At 32.0% G+C, this 18,462-nt stretch overlaps 1 protein-coding gene across 2 annotated transcripts in view; it reads left to right on the top strand.

Moving 5' to 3' along the window:
• The first annotated feature begins 680 nt into the window (after positions 1 to 680).
• Positions 681 to 18,462, top strand: part of LOC118181710 (G protein-coupled receptor dmsr-1-like) — a 240,542-nt gene continuing 222,760 nt past the window's right edge. Inside the window, exon 1 of one of the 2 annotated variants that reach the window (XM_085825080.1) lies at positions 681 to 961. The gene's annotated coding sequence lies outside the window, so the exon portion shown is untranslated. Of the gene's footprint in view, positions 1,013 to 18,462 lie in introns of both variants that reach the window. The other variant, XM_085825079.1, reaches the window with a different exon arrangement.

The raw sequence follows: 18,462 nt of genomic DNA, 5'->3' as shown, positions 1-18,462 counted from the left end.
ATTCGACTCCCGGCGAAGGCGTTGCTCATTTTTCATCTCTCGTGCTTTAAAAAAATAAGCTAATGTATCTACAAGGTTTCTATTCATTCATCGTCTCGCGATAAAAGTGTTGTGTTCTTACTACTTCGGTTAATACTTCTCATGAAGATAAATATTTTATGCATATAACCATGTATGTATTTTATATATGAAGAGCAGATATACAATAGTAGGTCTACATCACCACGATAAGTTGAAGTTATGCTTACTCATTAAATCACGAATAAAAGATATGTATTTAAGTGCGTGCTACATTTCTTTGCAGTCAGTTTCTAGAAAGTTTATTCTTTTCGTAACATTGTAAATCTCCTCATGCAAATTTTAACCTTCATATATATAAGAACGGAGGTAGCATTAAAAAGTTCAGAGTAGTTCATCACTCCCGAAATATACACCTCTTCATTTTTCACCATATTTCTGCTTTACAAACGGCATTTTAGTTATTTATAAAATGGGATCTCGTTGCGCCCAAATATTTGCTATTAATAATCTTATTGTTTTATGTATCAGGGGTGATTATTATTCATTGAAAATGTGTTGATCAGCCGTGATGGAAAGAAATAAACAACTGTACATATATATATATATATACTATTTTTTTTTCTTTTGCTAGTGTCTTATATCGAGCTAACTAACAGGTGGGAGGAGGTCTTCATGGAGCATCCTCGGCACATGCGTAAAGGTAGCACGCTTTCTGATTGGAAATTGAGTGTTGTGAGCGGACACGGAGGAGAGAGCTACAAAAAACAAAACAAGCAAAATAATTCGGAGCAGACGGCGTCCAGTAGTGAAGCGACGCACTTCAAGATTGGCTGCTGATTCTCGAGCAGCTCGATGGGAGCAGTTAGTAGCATTTCAGAGATCGAAGATTCTCACGCGCCTCTAGAAGTTCGAGAGCACCACTGACAGACATCGGACAAACGTAAAGTTCAGACGCTTTTATTCTACTTTGTTAACTGTTATTCTACTTCGGGTATGTGCTGTTGTGTTTTGATTTCTATATTATTTTTATTCAGTTTTAACTGCCACATATTGATGATCATATATTAACGATATTACATTTAATTGATATTCTTAATGCCAATAATCATATTATAAATATGCGACTTATATTTCTTTCATAATATAAAAATGTAATAATATGATGTGGTTGCAGTTTGTCTGTGGGTGTATCTAAAAATTACTTTCCCTATTTTGTGACTTGTTATGCGCAGAATATTACGCAAAGTGTTATAAGTACAGATGCATATCTATTAAATTATTTATCTACTATGCTTGATTGACCTTAGTCATTGAAAACCTAATAACTAAGTTTTAATTTTAGAAATAAGTATGGCTGCATCGATAACAAAAAATATTGCATCTTTGTTTGAATTTTTTTAATTAAAAGGAGCTGTACGGAATGCAAGTTGGAGTTTTTGTAATTCCATATATTTTATATATATCAGTGAAAATTTGCATGGGTACATTTGTAGTAAAACTATGCTATATATGTAAGAAATGTCAATTACATTTTACTTTTCATATTTTTGCACTATATGATATTGTTTCTTGACTTCATATTTTCTTTTTATTTACCAGTAATGTTAATTGAATTAATAAAAATTACATAAAGGTTACATACTTGATATATATATTTAAAAAATGTGATATTGTATTTATATCTATCTATCTCTATATATAATATATACGTATATAGTATATTTTTTAAATATACATACACACACACACACACACACATATATATATATATATATATATATATATAATTATATTATTATAATTAAGGTTGTAAGAACAAAGGACAAAAGACCAATTTAGGTCAAAATTTTGCGCTTTGTGCTGCAAAATTAAGGAAATTAGAAGATAAATTGTAGTAAGTTCGTCAAAAGGTTACCAAAAGCTGTGGCTGCGAGAAAACTCCAACATAAGCATATTTAGTTACAATGAAAAGTGTGAAAGAGGAGAAAAAATATTTGATTATTTATAAATTAATAAAAAGCTATATGATAAACAAACTAGGAAATTTTAACACAGTAAAAAACAAATCATTTGAATGAGGTAAAATAATAGGCTATATGCTAAATAAAAAGTAAATTATAAAACACAATAAAATACTAATCAATTGATCAAGGAAAAACACAAAAAAATATATATTACAATTAAGAAGCGAAAAATGGTTAATTAGCCCAATTCGAAGTTCATTTTGGCTTTTCAAGGGAAATTTTTTTTCAATGAATTTCGAACCAAGCTAACCTCATTATGCGTTTCGTCGAAACAGACAATTGAAACATTGCGCGACAAATATTTTAATGAATTAAATAAACTATGTCTAAAAAACTTTAGTCTCAATTCTCTGTTCCAATTTCCCGACAGGTCCGCAAATACTGACACATTAAGGTGTAAAAAATGGAAAGGCGATTTCGATAAATAGAAAAAATAAATAAATAGCGTATGCTATTACAAATACATTAAATATAAATTGTATATATATATATATATATATATATATATACAAATAGTATCATTTTAAATATACATATACATATATGTATCTTTTTAAATCTTTTTAAATATATATATATATATGTATTTAACATATCTTTGAACTCTTCTCGCGTTTACTTCTAAGCCTTTATAGTTTCCAGATCACATTTTTAAAGCGCAAAATACATTCTTTCATTAAATCGATGGCACTGTTTATTTCTTCTAAATTCCTTCCATTGTAATTACAATTTCTAAGTAAAGTGACATCTTAACGAAACGCTTCATATAATTCCACCTGTTTCCTTAAAAACAGAGTAAATAGTTTGTGTGTAAATTGAACATCCGTATAACAGGCAGTCTTCAACCTTATTGATTATATCATCTTATCATTAAGCTACATCTCGAAATATTTTCATTCCCTATTACAGTATTATACTATGTTCTTGCTTCGATACAGTATTTGATAAATTGCGTTAACATTTTGTATGAAAACGTTTTGCTTAATGCTCTGGTGTTTTTCCTGGCATTCAGCAGGATAATTCGGGTTTTGCTTACATTGGAGATTACATTATTTATATTCCTAAAAAATTGGAAGATATCTTGTAAACTGAGTGAAAATGTTTTCATTCAATTGATAAAAATGGAAGTCAAAGACCTAAAATATATCCTTAATATCTACGTTCATATGCCAAAGCCTATATAAAATATTCACAATGTGTTTCTGCTAATTACGTTAAGATTCTATAATAATCAGTAGACGATAACAGCCTTTGAAATTTAATTGATTCTTCGGCCTTCAATCTTGCATCACACTATTACTTATTTGCTTAAAGTTTATAAGAACAAATGCAATTTCGAAAATGCAGAAGCAAAATACTTTTATCAGTATATAGCATTAAAATTAAAATTAAAATTAAAATTCTGAAATATTTGTTGGTTATGTTCCATATTTTGTATGAATATATTCAATATTTTGTATGAATGGAATTTTGATGGTACTCTGAAATATTTGATGGATAATTTTAAATGTATTATTTTGAATACATATTTAAATGTTTAAAATGTGTGTCATAATTTACGGAAGATAATTATTCATATGAAATAAACATATTTTACAATAAACATCCAGAAAGCAAGAGAACTTTATTTTTCAGTTTATCAGACGTCAAGTAATAGAAAATTAGAAGAAAAGTTTTATAGTTAAAATATGAATAGTGTTTTTTTAATAATTTTGGCAATAGGAGAATCATTTTCTCCAGATTAAAAAAAATATCATGCTCTGTCTATTTTTAACTGGATAAATAAAGGAACGCATAGCTAGTAATATAAATGTATCATTTTCGAAAGACTGGTAACTAACGCTGTGAATCTCATGTTTCTAAAGCATAACTATGCATAATTTTCTGTCCTTCAAAATCGTGAATTTTGTCGAAGACATTACTTTACGTTTAGAAGCTCATGCATATGTAGATTACATTAAATTTAGGTCTTCATTTAAAACTCTGATGGGGCTAAGACATGTGTTTTGCTTAAAAATCTATTTTATACAATGGGAAAACTTTTCATGATATCTGATATAGGGTGCATATATATATATATATATATATATAATACGTAAAGAAGAAGCTTGCAGTCACAGACCTTTTAATATTTCCTCTTTATTCTTGCTGGCAAACATTTCGAAGTCAGCGCAGAGAAACTGGCGTGGTAGGCCCTGTTTTTAAAGAACTAAATCGGTAACAGAAAAGTTTTAAAATACTCGTAGATCTGAAGCAGCAGCAAGTTCGCACGACGCTAGAGAGAGATCAAATTCGACCTGTCCAAAATGAAAGTTTGGTAAAAACTGATTTCAGTTATGTTTCGCACATTTTTCTATTGGTTTGCAAGGTTTATCTTAATTTTCTAAAAGTTAATTTTGAGTTGTTTGAGTTGTTACTATTTGAGTTGTTGTTGAAGTTACCTTCCTGTCTTGCCTTAATTTCAGCTTACAACTTTTTACAAGAGAACATATTTTCAGAATCGCGTTTGAACGCAAATGAGAAAACGAAGTATTTAACTGTGAAATTCTACTGACTTCGTTAGAGAGCCTGAGATTCTGATCAACGCGCGTTAGCCTTTCGGCGATACTCAAGCTATTATTACGTTCGGCATGTAAGAACGATTGTAAATTATTTAATTGTTATTAGACAAAATATCTATTGAGAAAATGGCAACAGCTAATTTCTGGATGTCGTTCTAATTATAGTTTTAAAAATATTCATTGAGATGATGTACGCTTCAAATGTTTAACGGTACGATGCAGTAAGTACGTTTGTTATGTTATGTACGTTTACGAATACGTTACGTATAGGTTATTAAGATTTATCTTCAAATAAATGTTTGTCTTTTACAACCATTTTACGAGTGATTAATTTAACTACAAAAGGAATTTAACATAAATCAGAAGTTCACCTCGTCATTATCATCATTTCCAGAAATACAGAAGATGATGATAATGAAGAGGTTGACAGCGAACTTAATAGGCCCAAGCGAATAGTGCGCAAACCATTGGGCTATAGAGACTTTGTGTAGGACTTATAGAATTTTTAAAAAATCATATTTGATTTTATTTTTTCCTACCTACTTATTATATTTTGTTGTTGTTTATTTGTTTCTTTAATGTATGACAAGATTTGGTTCAATTGAGGACAACTGAAAAGTCAGGATGGTCGAATGTAAGAACGATTGTAAATTATTTAATTGTTATTAGACAAAATATCTATTGAGAAAATGGCAACAGATAATTTCTGGATGTCGTTCTATTTATAATTTTAAAAATATTCATTGAGATGATGTACGCTTCAAATGTTTAACGGTACGATGCAGTAAGTACGTTTGTTATGTTATGTTTGTTATGCTATGTTATTAATTTAACTACAAAAGGAAGTTAACAGGCAATACTTTAGGCCCTTGATAGCTTCGCTGTTAGTTAGTGTTAAGACGCCAACTCTGTTAGAATCTTGATAGCTTCGGCTATATCGTTTTAGTTTTGTTAACTTTTGATTATTATTCCTGAGTTCAAGTCCAAGTGGAGGCTTGATTTTAAATCTAAGAAGGAGTTGTCTGTTAAATTTATTTTGAATAATAAAGAGTAATTAATCGTTCGTATGGTTACGTTTCTATCTCTCTGAACTAAGCGATTATTCGCTTATCAATTCACGACGTTCTAGACGCATTGCAGTAACATCGAAGCCTTTTAATCTTACAGGTTTTGGTACTGGCGATAAAAGTTTTGATTCCCAAATTCTCAAATTATTATTGACTGAAGCCTGTACGTAAGAGCCTTCGTTATTAGCATTATGCAAGAAACATATGGCATAGATTTTTTTCGAAATGACCTAATTTATACAGATTTATTATTGCACAATATTAGACTTATATATAGTATTTTATATACTATTTAGTATTAGATTTTAGACCTAATTTACAGAGATTTATACTACATTTAGAATGGAAAGAAAAATTCCCAAATTAAAATGAATTAAGGGACTATTACTAATTATAGTTCTATAACTTTAGTGTACTTTAGTGTACATTATCAGCTTCGCTGACAGCCTTCGTCTGGCTTTTAAATGAAGCGGAAAAATGGCTGAAGGGAACACCAAACATTAAATTAAAAAACTGCGTTGAATTTTACTCTGCAGAACAACTTGATAAAAAAAAGTTATTACGTATAACAAAATGACAATGAAATAAGCAATATTCCTTAACACAAATAAAAAACAATAAGACAGGAGAATTGTTCCAAAAATCACATTTTTAAGGATGTGAGATGTGAGAAGTGTACTCGGAAACTTCATTTAAAAAATTTAAAAATACAAAATATTAAATTTTTCCAAAATTCGTTTTGTAAAAGCAGTCGCAAGGATGAAAGTTTAGCGTGTCCAAAAATCAAATAAACTGTACATTTTAAAAAATAAACTTTTTTAGGAAAAATCCCGTTGAAAAGGCGTTAAGCTCCCTTTGTTAAATAAAGTCGTATTTAATCGATTTATTGAAACACGAAATTTCTTTTAAGTTCGTAAAATAGCTAAGTGCCTACGTTTCATGACGATGTGAAAATGGAATGCGTAGAGTAAAATCTCGCTTTCCTATAGCCCATTATATCTCAAAATGACGCGATTTTGTCACAAAACATAAAATAAAAAATAATAATAATAAATTATAATTCGAATTTCGAAAGCAGCGTTTCGAGGTGCACTGGCTCTTGTCTAGATGCACCTATATACCAAATTTCGCAACCGTGGGTCTATTAGCTTAAGCCCAGCGCAAACGAAAGACATACACACAGAGTCTTTCTCTTATTATATTGTTACCCGTACGCAACAACATTCAACGAACCCGTACGCTCGCAACAATATGTAGAGATTATGTTGATATATATATATCTCTGTGTATACATCTTTGTGAGTATATATTTAATTCATGTCCATAAGTTCAATAAACATTCCTATGTCTAGATAAGTCATATAACGTTATTCCTGTAATTCTTCCTATCAATCTCTAAAATTTGTTCTTCTTTCTTCATCCGATGCCATAAACGCAACTATTAAATCGATGTAATAGAGTAAACATGAATGGGTTTAATATAACTATACCATTAACGTATGAAGAAATCAAAACGAAGCCTTTTCAGATCTGAAATTAATGTTGAGATAGAACAAACTTCCTATGTAGAAGTTTGGTTTTCCATCATTTACAAAAATATTCATTTTTTCAAATCTTTATAATACATTAGTAGAAGAGATAACGACAAAGTTAACCATGGACAAAAAGTTTCTTTTTTTGCCGTTAAATGAACATTTAGAAAACGTTTAAAATCAGATACAAATTAGAAATGTGAGATTCACTCATGGTTGATCTCTGAAGATAAAAAAGCTTAAATTTCTGCAGCTTGAATATACCGGGTTATCAAAAAGTCAGTATAAATTTGAAAACTTAATCAATCACGGAATAATGTAGATAGAGAGGTAAAAATTGGCACACATACTTAGAATGACATGGGTTTTATAAGAAAAGCAATAATTAGAAAAGCAATGATCTTATCAGAAAAGCAATAATTAGCATAACAAATTAAGACAAAGCAAAGGTGATGTTCTTTACAGGAAATGCTCAATATGTTCACCATCATTCCTCAACACTAGCTGTAGTCGAGGAGTAATGTTGTGAACAGCACTGTAAAGCATGTCCGCAGTTATGGTGAGGCATTGGCGTCGGATGTTGTCTTTCAGCATCCCTAGAGATGTCGGTCGATCACGATACACTTGCGACTTCAGGTAACCCCAAAGCCAATAATCGCACGGACTGAGGTCTGGGGACCTGGGAGGCCAACCATGAAGAAAGTGACGGCTAAGCACACGATCATCACCAAACGACGCGCGCAAGAGATCTTTCACGCGTCTAGCAATATGGGGTGGAGCGCCATCCTGCATAAAATTCGTACGTTCCAGCAGGTGTTTATCAGCCAGGCTGGGGACGATGCGATTCTGTAACATATTGGCGTACCTCTCACCCGTCACGGTAGCAGTTACAAAACAAGAATCACGCATTTCCTCGAAGAAAAAAGGTCCGATAACAGTGGGCATATTTTTAACTTTTTTTTTTTTTTTTGGTTCTAATAAAACCCCATGTCATTCTAAGTATGTGTGTCAATTTTTACATCTCTATCTATATTATTCCGTGATTTATTAAGTTTTCAAATTTATACTGACTTTTTGATCACCCGGTATATTGGAATAACTTCTGTGTAAGAGCCTTCGGAATTGAAGTAGAAAATGCTCTAATATGCTCAAGGTACTGCGTGAATTATCACAGACAGCATTTGTAAAACACTTAATGTTCCGTAAATTTTTAATTTTAACTATAATTAGAAATGTCAGGGAAACGATAATCTGAAGAGATATGATTTCGGTTATCATTCTCATATATATTTGTAGCCTAACAAGATAGGCAGTTAGTGATTGTAGAAATCTTCCATCGCCAGCTCTGCGCTTCCCATCCATAAAAGCCTTTAAATATTTGAAAAGACAGAAATTGCTGAGAGCAATGACGAAGAACTATATTTACAAACTTCCTACCCAAAACGATTTGAAGCAGCTGTTGTGTGGATGCAGAAACCTGCCTCCAGGATGCTATCGTAATGTTGAGATATTTGCAGATTGTATTTTTATATGAACTAGTGGCTTTGGTGCTAGAAATGTGGGGTAGAATTTCATAAAACACTCTAGCCCGGTACTGTAAGTGCTACATTAACTTAGCTGACCATGTGAAATAATAACCAAGAATATAGGCTTCAAAATCTTAATTTCTTTAATTAGCAATATATAAACATTCCTATGTCTAAATGGGACATAGATTAGGATCCCTATAATTCTTCATATTAATATTAATAATAATTAATATTAGTCTGTATAATCTACTTTTCTATATTAATCAGATGCTAGAACTGCATGTATTAAAGAGATATTCAAAAGTGTATAGTATATAGAATGTTCTGGACGTACATTGGAGTTCTTTTATAAAACAAATGCATATATTTTAATATGTTGCATTGTTTTCAACTTGTAATGCAAATTATGACAGGGTGACACATTTATCAAAGGCTGTTCAGAAGTTAAACATATTTTTTGCGCTGTTGAATTTAATGAAAAAAAGAGAGAGTTTAACATTTATAACAGTTTGATGTGAAATTTAATAAATCTTACTAGTAACATATATTAATACCTAAAGATATACTGTTCTGAATAAATAGTACTCTAGCACTTTATTGAAATATCCAGATTATATCAAGTATGTGAAAGCCTGAGCTGTTTTCCTTCAGTGGAACAGCTATCATTTTTTTTTTAGGATTTCAGGAATTTAAAGTATATTGATAGTTACATATTAGAGAGAAAAGATTTCTCGTGCTGGTAAAATTTCACTTCAGTTGAATGATTTTTTGCGTAAAGTGGAAATTTGCAATTCTTTCTTTCAAGCATTCCCATCAGCTTATAAGGTCGTGTTCCAACCTTCGTGGTGTAGTGCTTCTGCACGCTGGGCCTGTATTTCAGAGGTCCGTGGTTCGATTCCCGGCGAAGGCGTTTGCTAATGTTTCATATCTCCGGCTTTTCCAATTAACTGAATGTCTCTACAAGCTTCAGGAAAACAATTTTGCTAATTACAACCAAGAGAACTGTTTGCTTCTCGAAAATGAAGTGTAATTTTATCTTTTTAAAGTAATTAACTATTTACATCTGATTTCTTTTTAATTCCTTACTTTTTGTCACTCTTCTAATTATAAATAAGGTTTAAACATTGAAATGCAGCAAAGAATATTTAGTTAACTTGCATTGGCAACATTTATCTCTTCTGGTATGATATTTTAATCCTGCAGAGGAATGAGCTATATATTCCAACTGGTGTTCATTTTGCCTTTACCTTGGACACATTCTATCCTAATAAGTAAATTATGAGTCAAATACTTAATCATTTTGAAGATTTTCATGTTTTCACTTGATTTCTCCCGCAAACAGCGATAAGTAATTAACTTTTCGACCTTTCCTGTAAGTCCTTGACTAAATATAATTTGCCTTATGTTGTCAATCGCTAGTCAAATATTTTAACAGACAATTAGAACCTACGATGATTATTTGACTTAGTATAATAAAATTCGAGAACTCTACTAAAATCCTTTAGGAAGCAAATCAGCTGCCCTCCAGAGGCAGTGCTACGTATAATATTCACCGATCTACTTATCTTGCCTAAATTAATGTGATAAATAGAAGAGCATATTATGTTCAACACTCTGCCAGACTCTTTCTACAAAAACTGGCAACTATGTTAAAGTAAATAGTTTACCATATTACTTTTAGCACGAAGCTCATCAGCAGCAAAGCGGTAAAGCCGCTGAGTGGTTCGGTTTAAAGCCCGGTGAAATGGCTGGCTGCATGGGCGTTTCCGTGGCTTTACCCATATGTAACGGGTATACGAACCAGTATTCCTTAGAGTGTCCTTTCCGAAGGCATCCTTCCTCTTAGGCAGATAGCCCTGTAGTGCTTTGCAATAATCAAATAAGGTTCATTTAAAGAAACTGATATGTTTTCAGTTTCTTTAAATGAACAACATCGTAATCATTACTTTAAAAAGTATCAAAACGAAAGCTATGTATTGATCAGAAGAATAAAATTAAAAGGCTATGTATTGATTGATAGATTTTTTTTTTCTGGATGCTATGGTTAAATGTTTAACAAATCCATTGCCCAATAAGTTAAAATAGAGAAAAGAACTTTTCATGTTTTCAAAGTGGCCTAGGAGCGGAGCGGAATGTTTATCTACAAAAACAGTGACTCCTAATTCTGTTTCGAAGTACGTTTATTTGTAGACGACATTGCGTTTAAGTGGTTAAAAGTTTGTATAATCAAAAAAGTAGGCTAAACGACTCATCGTTATTTCCACCATGAATCTCGATTCTCTTCATCGTATGTTATAAAAGACTGCTAAGCTGCTATGTGGGTAACATTTTTGATCAGTTGAATTCAGAAATAATACAGTTGGTTAAAGCCATCGATATCTCAAAGGTAATTTTAAATTTTTGGCGTTTATCATCATGTTAATTAATGACAGCAGGTCGTCACAAAATGAAACATAAAAACTAATTCTTACGTGATGCTGCATTTGAAATGATGCTACAGCGATTTACTTTATAGGCATTTCTTAAGAAATCACTTTTTTCTTTATAGGCACTCTTAATTTCTCAAAATGATAATAGTAAACCATGTAACATGCGACATTTATCTTTTGCTTAACTCTAACAACAAATAAAAACAGTAGCACCCGCATTTACGAAGCATATATTCTTCGAATAACAATAAAAGTGGCCTACATCTTTAAAGAAAAGTAAACCTGAAATTTAGGACACTTTTATTTTCTTGCAAATAAATCAGATTTATAACAGAAAAAGAAAGGAACGAAAGAAGGCAGAACTTAAGTACAGAAAACACAGTAGCGAAATTCTTTAAATTATAATTCTTTAAATAATAAACTTCATGCACTTATTCGTATCCAGTTACAGCAACAAATTTTAACTTGTACACTGACTACCAATAAGTATTTGAACACCTGTGATAGAAAAGAAAAACTAACTTTATTCAAAATCAATAGTTGGTAGAGCCTCCCCGAGAGGTAATTACAGCGTGGACCGTCCGGGGCATACTTTCCACAGGTCTTTGTACAAGTACTTTCCACAAGTCAGGTAGACGCCTGACCAAGACCCTGCCATCCGAACGGTAAAGGGTGAACCTTGATTCGTCACTCAAAGGAACCCGTTTTCACTGATCTACGGTCCAATTTCGATGCGCTTTGCACCACATTAACCGAGCAGCGCGGTTGGACTTTGTGATCAAAGGCTTATAGACAGCAGCACGACCATGAAAACCAAGCAGATGTGCTTCCTTACGGATGGCATTCATTGACACAATACTCCTGGATGCCTGTTGAAACTCCTCGCGGATGAGGCCATCAGTTGGGTGCAGTTCTTCCGAATTTCTCTGGACAGCACTCGTCGGTCTCTATCTCCCAGTTTCGTTGGTCTGCCGACACGGGGAACATTCCGACAATCACCGCTCACCTTCCATTTCTTAATCACACAGGCCACTGTCGATTTTGGGTACTTCAGATCGCTAGATACGTCCCTTAAGGATCGGCCACATTTGTGATACGCGATAATTATACCTTTCTCGAAATCAGAGAGCCCCGAAATGCGAGGCATCTTGCATACGACTAAAGCCGATTCTGTTTCCTACACGAATATACCAGCGGAGTCCGTGACGTACCTTAGGCCCGCAGATATCGTCATTTGCAAAGGTGTCCAAATACGTATTGGTAGTCAGTGTATGTTATACTTGAAAACATAGTATTGCTGTAAAGTTATGTAAATATATGTTTGACTTTCTTGTATGCTTGTTTTATTTATTATGTTTCATTGCGCATATAGAAAACATAGTAGCGAAATTCATTAAATTATAGTTCTTTAAATAATAAACTTCATGCACTTTGTCGGATTCAATACAGCAACAAATTTTAAATTGTATGTTATACTTGAAAACATAGTATTACTGTAAAGTTATGCAAATATGTGTTTGTCATTCGTTATACTTGTTTTATTTATTATGTTTCATTGCGCATATATTTATTTATTTAACATTATTATATTGAATCTTGTGTTACTGTAAATGCGTGCGCGTATCTTAATTTGCATTTTTTATTTATTTTTTTTTACAATAGTTGTGTTTCTATAAGCTTATTAAGGTTATTATATTTTATAGATGTGAAATTGTGTAAATAAATGATAGAATTTTTAAAAGGACTAAATCAGAATTGCGAAATTTCCTTTAAAATCAATTTGAGATTTTAGTGTTAATGTTGGAAGTCAGATTTGCAACATTTATCGAAACGTTGCCATAGCTCTCAGTTATTTAGATTAGAAAAGCAACGCATTGTGAAAGGTGTCTAAGCATTTTGAGAAATTGAACCTGAAAATCCTAGTTATCCTGCAGTGAACCTGCAAAAACCGTGATGAACCATGGGACAACTCAATTCAGATACTCTTTAGGCAGATTTTCAATAGTGATCAAGACTACGTCTTCTCCGTCAACTACGTCTTCGGCTCAAGCGACATGCATTTCACAGTACTTGGGTTCCCGCATATCATCGATACCCAGTATAATGCCTTCGACGATTTTTTATTAGTTTTGAGTTTCTTAGGTCAAATGATAGTAGAAAGTACTGTCCCATAAGACATAAGCATTTACTATATGGGGGCTAACAACTATGTTAGCATTTACTAACATTTACTTATATGGGGGCTAGTTTTTAAAATTTATGATGGCATAATACACAACCGGCGGAGACAAAATTAGCTACACCGTGCTACTGCCCGACAAGTCCAAAGGATGGAAGGTGCTAAGATGCATGCGATATGTACAATGTGACAGTCATTTAATCGAGTAGAAAAAAAAAAAATGTCAGTAATGTGAAACTATAATTTAACAACTTCTTTTATATCGCTATCTCTTACAATCTGCGATAAAGGATCAGATTTTATTTTGCCCATTAGCTTATTCTTTGAATTTACAAGAATGCACAACCCCTAACAATATCAATTTATTAAGAGGAGCACTACAGAAGTGCTAATTTTATCCAAAATAATGTTTTAATTTTATACGCATTAGTATAGAATATGATTCGTTTCGTAGTTCAACACAATAAATTTTCATGTGACCATTTACATTAACTTAAACGCAAAAGGGTTTGTTCAAAAGTTCCTTAAACATCACATTACAGTTCATGTTCAGTGTAATCCTTAATGCTCTCTTTGCGCATAATGCTGATTTTAGTCTCACACGAGGTAATGGTGCCCTAATTTAGAATTAATTTGGATTATTCTTAATTAGATATTTAACGTAAATGATTGAAATATTTGATTAAAGGTGTATGCAGAATAACTCAAGTTATTCATGTTATAGATATGCGGAAATCTTTTCATCTTGGTTTTTGTTTTTCTATTTAGCCAAAATAGCTTACAAATAATAAATACAAATAAGTAACGCAAATACTGTTGTTATTAATTTTCACCGCTTTGTGTTTTTAATTACCTTGAATAATTAAGAAAACAATTTACAGTGCTATACATTTTTAGAAATTAATACATTAAATTCGAAGAATGTTAATGATATGTAAATGACAGTATAGGCCTTCCAAAATAAGATAGAGAATCACATAACTTTCTTTAATGATGGTCATCAATTTATTACAAAGTGGAAAAATGTAACATGTATTATATTTTTAATTTGTTACTTTGTGCAAAGAATGACGTCTTAATTTCATCGCAATTGAATAGAAATTACGAATAATTTATGAATTTGAACAGAAGTTAAGAATAATGGTGTTAAAGGGAAAATAAAATGATGCCTTTCTAAACTAATATTAAAATAATATATGTCAAACTAAATATAACAGAAGCAAAGTCCTGAAATTTAATCGTTCGAAATTTAGGACATTAAGGCACCATTACCTCAGTTTAGTTTTAGTTCAGGCGTGAAATAAAAAAAAATAATTTTCTTTATTTGAAATGATGCGAGTGTGGCTTTGCACGATTAGACAAATCAAATAAAATGGGACAAAGGATAAATAATCCGCCTTCTGCGATAACATAGAATGAACACTATGGGGCGTGCACATATAAATAAGAAAGCAAACTGAAGCTGTTGTATTGCTACTCGGCAAATGACGCCTTTGACCAGGAAATACAGATTTTCAAGCAACATGAAAAAAGATTTTTATGCACCAAATTCATGAACATCAACATTTATAAAGGCAATAAAAATTGCAATCATCTCACAATTTAATCAGATTCTTTTTGCTACATGTGATAACGAATTTCAAACTCTCTTCTCCAATAGCATAATAAAACTTTCATCTCCTTGAAGACAATAGCTAAATTAAAATTTCGCTTCTTTGGGTGTAAACACATGCAGAAAATGATGGAAAATATGCCGATTACCTCGATAAAATGCAGATACTACTCTTAATTCCAAAATGGCCTAAGTCCCATCTAAAAAAAAGCACAAAAGAAAATGAATCAAATCTACTAAACAAATGAAACTCTGTATCCCACGGCAGAAGAACACGTGAAGTAATTTACGTTGTTAAACATGAAAAAATGTCTCTAACACCAGGTTAAATGAATTCATAGTTGGACGAGGAAACTTCGCCATTTATTACTACCACAGAAATATATTTTTCTTAGACAGCTGTGTTTGCGACTAAAGAAACTCCACAGAAAATTACGTTTTCTCATACCCTTTAACAAAAGCACATCACAGCGTTAGACCAACTAAAAGCAAATTCTAAATTTGAAGCTGCATGATAAATAATCTAAAATTTTGTCGCACAATCAGCAGTATTGTCAAATATTGTCTAGAATCAGATCGAGATATTTGTGAGCAATAATTACGAAAATGTCTTTGTTTGTGCAGAACTTCTGTAAGATATTTTTCTGGAGCAGTAGCAGTAAATGTATCGCCAATATGGTAAAGTCCTGCTTAATTCGTTCAGCCGTGAAGCCGGTAAAATGGTGAGTGACACTGATTGCCGAAATGACAGGCATGTTTCGAATTCTGCAGAAGGCGTGAATATTTGCAAATGTTTGTGTGCGTACGGCAAGAGTCACTCAAAATACACAGCGAGTCAAAAGTTCTCTGGATATCTTCGCACTGTTCCTCCCTCCGAGTGTTTTGTCTCAAATTTGGGATAGATGGTTAAGTGTTAGCTAGGTTCAGCAATACCCCCTTGATTCCAATAGCACTACAGACGTGCTATCCTAGTTTCTATCTCTACCTATTTTATTTCTCTACAGAAGGTCGTCGGAAATATGGACAGTTAATCAATAGATAGCAACGGGTATGGCTTCTTCTGGCACCAATATTGAAGGTGTGCTATTGTTTCGTGACCGTCCTGTAAAGATTCATTCATAAACATTGTAGCAAATAATGTGTTTATTATTTGCTTTATCGAAAGGGAAGCAAAGACCAAAGGCAAATTTTTTTCACAGAAGCCATCATTTGTAATATCCGCGTACAAAATATGGAATTTCATATTAAATCAATCATTCACTATAGATTTGTGTTTGGGGACTCAATCGCCAAAATGGTCAATTTCGCAGCTTAACCCTTTATCAAACAACTTCGATTTTTAGGGTATTTTCCTTTTATCACATCCTCATGTTGTATTCATAGCTGTAGTTGGTACTGTTCCTGACCTATATAGAAAGAAGTGAATTATTAGGAATTATCGAATATAACACGTATGTGAACACATATATTTAGCAATAAAACACGTATGTAGTATCTATACATACACCTTCGTAATGGCATATACCTTAATAATTTTAGAAAGGGGATTTATTGTACTTCTCATTTTCTGCTCGCCTTGGAAGAAGGTGCTCTAATCAAATGAATGGCTTGTTTATTGCGATACCAGCACCGCACATGGCGTATTTGCAGATACAGTAGGTGTATTTACCAGGATAATTATCATAATATATCATAATAACAATTTTGCAGTTGCATATGCTAAGACTGCAACTAACTATAGTAAAAATAAAGAAATTATCAGTGACTCGGATCGAGTTACAAACATACTTGCTTAAAAATGCACATAAATGTGAATTTGAAAGAAAGTACAAAATATCTTCGAACATTTTCTGTGAAAGAAGGTCATTTGCATCCTGCAGTTTGAAGTTTTATCTGCCGAGCCTTACGAAATATGTAATATTATAATGTGCTGTTCTGAATTTGCAACTAGGAGATCATTAAATCTGTCAAATTCTCTCGTAAAGAATTTTATTTTATGTTCTTAGGATTATTACCTTCGGCGTGATAATGCTAGGTCTCGAGTAATGAACGACGTGATGTTATCTCCTTTTCTCAAAATTCCAGAAACTACAGCAGAAGAGAAAGTGCGACTTGTAGAAATTTACGGAATGTTTTAGAATTTGTAAAGCATGTTATGAAAGTAAAAGTACTTCTTCCCCAGTAGGTTTTCCCATTTATAGCAATTATTTTTGATTAAATAAGGTACTGTAAGCTAAATAAAACATGTATAATTTACTACCTAAGTCTACAGTAAATTTCATAAACTGCTCTGTATTTCGAACATTTAAACTCGTTGAACACTGAGATACTGATTAAATGCTGATAATAAACTTGATATTTGCATCAAATTACAATCTTATGAAATGAAGCTTGTAATCAGGATTAGAAAATTTTGTATTTTTATTTACACATTTGGAGCTAATCCCTGCCATGGCTTTGTCAAGTTTAGTTAGCTTCAGATAACGGATTAAGATAAAACACAGGAAGGCTATCTGCCCAGGGTAACAGATGCTTTTGAGTATGATATTATAAGACTGGTGTCTTCACTGGAAAAGACATGTTAATACACTTAGACTTAACTCACTTGCAAAGATTTTGCAATTATCTAGCAGTATTTGGTGGCTTTATCCGCTATGCTGTTAATGGGCCACTCCAATATTGCTTTTATGCAATTTTTGATGTCACTTTGATTGATTTAGTTAGTGGTTTATTTATTAATTTATTTTCATACCGATTGTTAGGAACATAAATAATTGTAACACAATAACATTAATATTAATGTAGCAACAAAAGTCTTATTAACAATTTTTTAGCTGATGAAGTTTCTCAAGCAGTTACATGGTAAAGTAGATTAGACTCACACTTTTGTGGTGATAAATAAGGCAATGTTGTTACAGTTTGAAAAAACGTATATTAAAACATTTTCGAAGATGACAATGACATTTTTAAACTTTGTTACTATTAGCTGAAACAGGTGTTAGCTCAAAAGGGCTGTAAGTCCCAAAACGGCATTTTCCGTCGAATCACTTTTCAAATAGTTGTCACGAAATATTATCGCCCTGTATTATATATAAAGAAATTAAGAAGAATCTGTATGAATGTATGTATGTTTTTCGCATTATAAAAAAGCAACGGTAAATAGATTCATCAAATTTTGAATACCACAGTCCTCCACTCAAACATGAGCGTAATGTAAAATCTGAAAGCTTTCAGATTTTTATTTATTGCTGTTGTTGTTGTTTCTACTATGGCTCAAAAATTTACCTTGATAATTTTAAGTTCATGAATGGAGATATGATAATATGAAGGAATTAAATATTTATATTTAATTCTTGTAAATATTGATGGTTAATACTTGCAAACATTTACACTTAAAATTGCTAAGAGATTGGTGGAAAAGAGATTGGTTAAGAGATTGGTGGGAAAGTATTCTTAAATAACACTTAATTTGTTTGAGGTTTTCTTAATAAACAACATTTCTTAAGTT

The sequence above is a fragment of the Stegodyphus dumicola genome, chromosome 10 (assembly GCF_044657685.1).
Source record: "Stegodyphus dumicola isolate Sdum_Otavi_A_Nest chromosome 10, ASM4465768v1".
NCBI lineage: Eukaryota > Metazoa > Arthropoda > Arachnida > Araneae > Eresidae > Stegodyphus > Stegodyphus dumicola.
The sequence above is the reverse complement of the archived record's forward strand: the minus strand, read 5'-3'. Positions and strand labels throughout refer to the sequence as shown.